General features: G+C 42.4%; 1 pseudogene; it reads left to right on the forward strand.

Moving 5' to 3' along the window:
* The first annotated feature begins 1,766 nt into the window (after positions 1 to 1,766).
* On the forward strand, positions 1,767 to 3,797 carry LOC102746038 (glutamate dehydrogenase 1, mitochondrial-like; annotated as a pseudogene).
* The last annotated feature ends 3,366 nt before the right edge of the window (positions 3,798 to 7,163 follow it).

Raw genomic sequence — 7,163 nt, forward strand, 5'->3', positions numbered from 1 at the left:
AATAGCCAATATGGAAAGAGCCCAGATGTCCATCAAGAGATGAAATGGTATACATATATTCAATGGAGTATTACTCAGCCACCCAAAAGAATGAAATCTTGTCATTTGCAACCACGTGGATGGAACTAGATGGTATTATGCTAAGAGAATAAAGTCAGTCAGAGAAAGACAAATACCATATGATTTCACTAATACGTGGAATTTAAGAAACGGGGAAGGGAAGGAAAAATAAAATAAGATGAAAACAGAGAGGGAGGCAAACCATAAGAAACTCATAATTATAGGGAACAAACTGATGAAGTCCCAATCAGTTTGTTCCCCCATCAGTCCCTTGATGAAGTTTCTGGAGGGGAGGTGGGTGGGGGATTAGGTAACTGGGTGATGAGCATTAAAGAGGGCACTTGATAATATGAGCACTGGGTATTGAATGCAATTGATGAATCACTAAATTCTACCTCTGAAACTAATAATACACTATGTTAACTAATTGAATTTAAATAAGAATTTTTAAAAAAATTCGAAAAGCAGAAAGGGGGCATTATGGTGATGTAGAGGTAGTAATTACAGGAAGTAGCTACCATCCTTAGGGCTAGGGGAACAAAAAGATGAATTTGGATGGCCAGCCACTAGAAGCCTGCAGGAGATTCTCTGTGAGCTGGGACTCAGATCCCTGAAGAGGCACGATGCCCATCTGTGTTGCTATCACAGGAGTTCAGAAGAGGGACCCTGTGGAACTGGGAAGGGGAACTTTCTTCTTTTTTTTTTTTTTTTTTACCATCTTAACCACTTTTTAAAATTATGTTAATCACCATACATTACATCATTAGTTTTTGATGTAGTGTTCCATGATACATTGTTTGCATATAACACCCAGTGCTCCATGCAGTACGTGCCCTCTTTAATACCCATCACCAGGCTAACCCATCCCCCCACCCCCTCCCCTCTAGAACCCTCAGTTTGTTTCTCAGAGTCCATAGTCTCTCATGGTTCATCTCCCCCTCCGATTTCCAGAAGGGGTACTTTCTTGATGCTGCCATGTCTAAGAGGGCATAAGGGGACTGGAGTTCTGGGAGTGCTAAGAGAAAGCTGGAAAGTACCCTAAAATAGTACACTAAAAATAGCACGCTATTGCTGGGGTGCTAACAGAAACAGCAAGTAGTATCCCTTTAGTGCCAGAACATAAGAGAAGTCGGCTGCCAAATATACTTCCCAGAACCTGCGCATCACAAAGCATAATGGTGGGTTTGAAGATGAAGAGCTGCTTAATAACTATGAACCTCCAGCAGGATAAATACAAAAGAAAGCACAGCTCACCACTTCATAATAAACTACTGAAAACCAAAGACAAAGAGAAAAATTTAAAAACAGACAGAGACAAAAGACAAATACCTTTAAACAGCACCACCTTTAGGCACAGGCAACTGTGGTCCTGGCCTGGACTTGTGCTTTGGGGGTTCGTGTTTGGCTTCCTTCCCACCTGTCACTCTCCACAGGGTGAGGGGCCTGCAGTCTGGCTGATACGCCCACCCGCAGCCAGCACACTCTGTAACTTGGGGTCCAAACATCTGGGGCCTCGAATTCCCTGCCCACAGAGCCTCGGGTCCACCTCCAGCCCGCACAGCCCTCTTTCCGCCGGAGTGCGCGCCCCAGGCCTGAGTGTGCCCGGAGCGTGCCAGTGCCGGCCGAATTCCTCAAGCATGCAGACACCCTCTCCATTCAGGAACGACCCAAAGGTGGGACAAGAAAGGACTTTGGGTCAAGGGCCTCCGTTTTGTGGCCTGAGAAGGAAGTAGGGGCGAGACTGCCTTCGGAAGAACAACCAGTTGACTGAAAACTTCCCAACAGACGTGACGGAAGCCTTAAGGCAACGGGCTGATACTCTGGAAATGATGAAAGAAAAATAAATGCAGACAAGAGTTCTATACCTCAAAAAATACTTTAGAATTAAAGAAAATGTACCTCAAAAACAGAGAGAGAGCTCCACCGCCGCCCCGCACCTCGCGCCCCGCGAGGGGCATAGAGGACGTCCGTGCGCAGGTGCGCAAGGGATGCCGGTACTGCCTGGCGGTCCCAGACGGCGTTGGGCGGCGCAGCCGACTGTTCCCAATCAGGTGGCGGGTGGCGTGAGGGTAGAAGACTGCGGGGAAGGCGCGAAGTTTAAAAGGCAGCCCTCCTCAGGGCCTCCAAGAGCGGGCGCCGCCTGGACGAAATGCCACTGCCGCTGGAACCTGGCCACGGGACAGCATGGCGGCGGCGGGCTGGGAGGACAGCCCCTACTTCTTCAAGGTGGTGGAAAGCTGCTTCGACCACGCGGCCAGCATCCTGGAGGGCAAGTTGGCGGCACACGTCCAGAACGGCGAGAGTGAGGAGCAGAAGCGGAACGGGGTGCGTGGCATCCTGCGAATCCTCAAGCCCTGCAACCACTTGCTGAGCCTGAGCTTCCCCATCCCGCAGGACAGCAGCGCCAGGGAGGTCATCCGGGGCTATGGGGCCCAGCACAGCCGGCACTGCACGCTCCCGTTACAGCAAAGATGTGAATGTAAAGTAAGTAAAAGTTTTGGCTTCCCTTGTGACGTCTAAATGTGCTGTGGTTGATGTGCCATTTGGGGTTCTAATGCTGGTGTTAATACCAAGAATTACACCAGTAATAAATTGGAAAAGATCACAAGGGGATTCACCATGGAACTCACAAAAAAGGGTTTTATTGGTCCTGGCGTTGATGTGCCTTCCCCAGGCATGGGCACATGCGAGCAAGATATGTCCTAGATTGCTGACACCTATGCCAGCACCATAGGGCATGTAAATTAATGCACGTGCCTGCCATCCTGGTAAATCCATCAGTCTGGGTCGCATCCACCCACATCTCCCTGCTACTGGCTGTAGTGTTTTGCATGGGATTGAAAACTTCCTTAATGAAGCCTCTTTCATGAGCATTTTAGGAATGACACCAGGGTTTGGAGATAAAATATGTTTTTTAGGGATTGGGCAATTCCGCAGTCTATATTTACATTGTAATTTTGCTAAATGTGTTGGTGTTGCTGAATCTAATGGGAGCATATGGAATTCAGATTGCAACATGGATCAATCCTGAATTTCTCCAAGGCAAAGCCCTCGGAAAGAAGCATCCTGCAAGCAAACTGGCATATTCATCCCTATTGCCAATGAGAAGCAGGTGACCAAATCCTGTGCACCCAGAGTCAAAGCCAAGATCATTGCTGAAACTGCCAATGAAGTTGATAAGATTTTTCTGAAGAGGAACATTATGGTTATTCCTGATCTATATTTGAATGCTGAGGGAGTGATAGTATCTTACTTTGAGTGGCTAAAGAGTATAAATCATGTCAGCTATGGCTATTTGACCTTCAAGTATGAAAGAGATTCTAACCACCGTTTTCTCATGTCTGTTCAAGATAGTTTGGAAAAAAAATTTAGAAAACACCGTCGAACTTCTCCCATTATATCCACAGCAGGGTTCCAAAACAGAATATCCAAGAAAGACATTGTGCTTTCTGGTTTAGCTTACCCTATGGAGTTTTCTACCAGGCAAATCATGTACACAGCCAGAAAGTATAACCTGGGTTTGGACCTGAGAACAGCTACCTATGTAAGCACCACTGAGAAAGTCTTCGGAGTGTACAATGAAGCTGGTTTGACCTTCAAATAAATGGATCATAGCTGACTTCTTCACTATCCTCTTTACCTGTAACTTCTGCAAACTTATCACATGTTAAATTTAACCACAGAAAGATTTTTCTCTTATGGACATCGTTCTCAATAAGTCTGTCCAAATCAAAGAAATAAAGGGTCCAAAGAAATTAAGGGTGGGAGATCACATACACGTTGGTGAGTGTGAAAGTAGAAATTGCCTGTGCCAGAGGGCCACTTGGGATTTTTTGCCTTTAAATACAAAGTCTTTTTATCTAACAATATGCTCCCTTGCTCCCTTGCCTGTTCCCAACATGTTAATTACCTTTTGTTTCAGCTTAGCAATCAGTCATTTGCATAATTTTGCTCTGGCCAAGTCTGAGATGGGACATGCTATAAATTTGATGCATTTAAGAAGTAGGTGTGGGGCATTTTCAGAAGGTAGTATTGTCCTAAAATTAGTTATTATTATTTCACATCAGCAAAATAACTCAATTTCCCAGGTTGCAAACAAAAATAAAAGCTGTTTCTTATATGCATTTTATTTTTTAGAATGATAGAAGTACATGTTGCTATAATAAAATTGCCTTTAATCATTTAACAAGCCTAACCTTGACTCAAGCAGTTAGTGCTTATAAACATAAATGAAAAAGGGGCGCCTGGGTGGCTCAGTCGTTAAGCGGCTGCCTTCAGCTCAGGTCATGATCCCAGGGTCCTGGGATCGAGGCCTGCATCCGGCTCCCTGCTCAGCGGGAAGCCTGCTTCTCCCTCTCCCACTCTCCCTGCTTGTGTTCCTGCTCTCGCTGTCTCTGTCAAATAAATAAATAAAATCTTAAAAAAAAAAAAAATGAAAAAAATATCGTATTTTATGACATAAAATAGTATCATTTATAGCTTATCAGTTCTGTATTATTGTTCAGCAAAGATAAAAAGCCAGATGGATAATCATTATCTTTATAACTACAGATGATGGAGGCTATTTTTATTGTGGCTATCTGAATTTGCTAAATATAATTCTGACATGTAGTGCAAATAATGCAGTAACCTCCTTATCATGTTAATTTTTCTTTCTTCAAAGATGTATTATGTTGAGTAATTGAACAATAATTCAAGTAGAGTAGCCCAGAAAAAAACTATTGGTCTTGCTGTGCGGAGTCTGGCTGACAGCTTAAGCATTGCCAACGTCTCCAGCCCTGCCTAATTCCATGTCCCTTTTCTTTTGGAGGCCTCAAATTCACACAAGCTTAATTAACAAAGTGGGGCTTAAAGCATTGGATTGAGTGTTTTGTTTGAGACTTTTTTCTTTTGGCCAGGACCTTTTGAACAGTGGTATACCAATGAAATACTAGACATTAGGTATGTAATGAATGAGTCTTTTTTAAAAAACAATAATACTCTTTCAGCAATTCTAATTACTTTGTAACTTCATGACTTAACCTGGTAATAAAAAGTTATTAAAAGTCTGCCTTTTCAAAAAAAAATTGAAAGGGAAATATTTTCAGACAAATAGCAGCTAAGGACATTTAGCACCAGTGTACTTTCATAACAGAAATACTGAAAGGATTTCCTTATATAGAGGGAATATGTTCCTAAATGGAAACTCTGAAATTGAGGGATGAATTAAGAGCAACTAAAAGTTTGAACATGTAAGTTTATTTTTTATTTGTATCTTTTTTATTAAGTTCAATTAGCCAACATATAGTACATCATTAGTTTTTTTTTTTTTAAAGATTTTATTTATTTATCTGAGAGCGAGAGAATGAGAGACAGAGAGCACGAGAAGGAGGAAGGTCAGAGGACGAAGCAGACTCCCCGCCGAGCAGGGAGCCCGATGCGGGACTCGATCCCGGGACTCCAGGATCATGACCTGAGCCGAAGGCAGTCGCCCAACCAACTGAGCCACCCAGGCGCCCACATCATTAGTTTTTGATGTAGTGTTCAATGATTCATTAGTTGCATATAACACCCAGTGCTCATTATGTGCCCTCCTTAATACCCATCATATAAGTTTAAGTGAATGTTGATCTGTATAGTAAAATAATGTCTTGAGGATTATACATACACATACAAATATATACATGTATATATGTATATACACACATATATATAATCAAAATACATGACAATAACAGCACAAAAAGTTGGAGAGGGGTAAAAAGCATTAAAACTATGCTAAAATCCTTATATCGCCCAGGAAGTGGTAAAAGTACTAATTTATAGGATGCATGTGGTAATATCCAGGGTAATAGCTAAAATAAGAATAAAAGATCGCCTCCTAATAGAAAGGAAAGAATGAAGTGATTTTAAAAAAAGATTAATCCAAAAGAAGGCAAGAAAGGGGAAAAAAGGGAATATAGAGCAGGTGTGGCAGTGGTGAGGTGGGAAGTTAAATCCAACTACATCAGTAGTTATGTTAAATGTAAATAGACTAAATTCTTTGACTAAGAGTTTATCAACTAAATGCTACTTAAAAGAATTATACCTTGGGGCGCCTGGGTGGCTCAGTCGTTAAGCGTCTGCCTTCGGCTCAGGTCATGATCCCGGGGTCTTGGGATCGAGCCCCGCATCGGGCTCCCTGCTCGGCAGGAAGCCTGCTTCTCTGTCTTCCGCTCCCCCTGCTTGTGTTCCTGCTCTCGCTATCTGTCTCTCTGTCAAATAAATAAATAAAATCTTAAAAAAAAAAAGAAGTCACTCTTCTAAAAAAAAAAAAAGAATTATACCTTAAATATCAGGTACAGAAAGGTTGACAGTAAAAGGATAGGAAATGTTCCATCTTATAAATGATAAAAAAGAAAAACGAAAGCTCATAAAGTGCCAATGGAAACCTTGTCAGCACCTCTCCTTTGTCCATTCCCAGAGAGAGATGTTAGAGTTGGGGAAGTAAACCATAATAAGATTAGCATAGGGTGGCACTTATAATCAATTCTAGTTTGGCTGCATAAGGCAAGGTCAATATTCAACCCAGAGGTGCCTCAGGAATAAATACAGTCTAATTCAAAAGAATAGAGATAGTATTTTGAGAAGCCACATTTCCTTTAACTCAAACTTGCAAATGTAGTCCCAGGCCTGGAATACAGAGCTGATAACAAGAACCACCACAAACAACAAAAACCTCCAATGTCCAGAAATCTCTTTATTGGGACACCTGGGTGGCTCAGTCAATTAAGCATTTGCCTTCGGCTCAGGTCATGATCCTTGAGTCCTGGGATTGACTCCCATGTCAGGGAGTCTGCTTCTCCCTCTGCCTCTGCCCCACCCCCACCCCTTGTTCCTGCTCTCTCTCACTCACTCTATATCACACAAATAAATAAATAAAATCTTTTTTTTTTTAAGGGGGGTTCCCACATTTACCACTCTTCATTTTCTTGTGAAGCATACATTCACCCAAATGAGCTAGGAAGCCCTTCATGATCTTACCATGTCTTCAATAAAAATATTTAAATTTCCCATTCTAATTGTTCAATTAGGTCACTGCTCCATAGGTTTTCAGGGTTCTTTTAACCCATTTTTTAATGTGT

This window comes from Leptonychotes weddellii, chromosome 5 (assembly GCF_054177405.1).
Source record: "Leptonychotes weddellii isolate Sample4059 chromosome 5, ASM5417740v2, whole genome shotgun sequence".
Taxonomy (NCBI): Eukaryota; Metazoa; Chordata; class Mammalia; order Carnivora; family Phocidae; genus Leptonychotes; species Leptonychotes weddellii.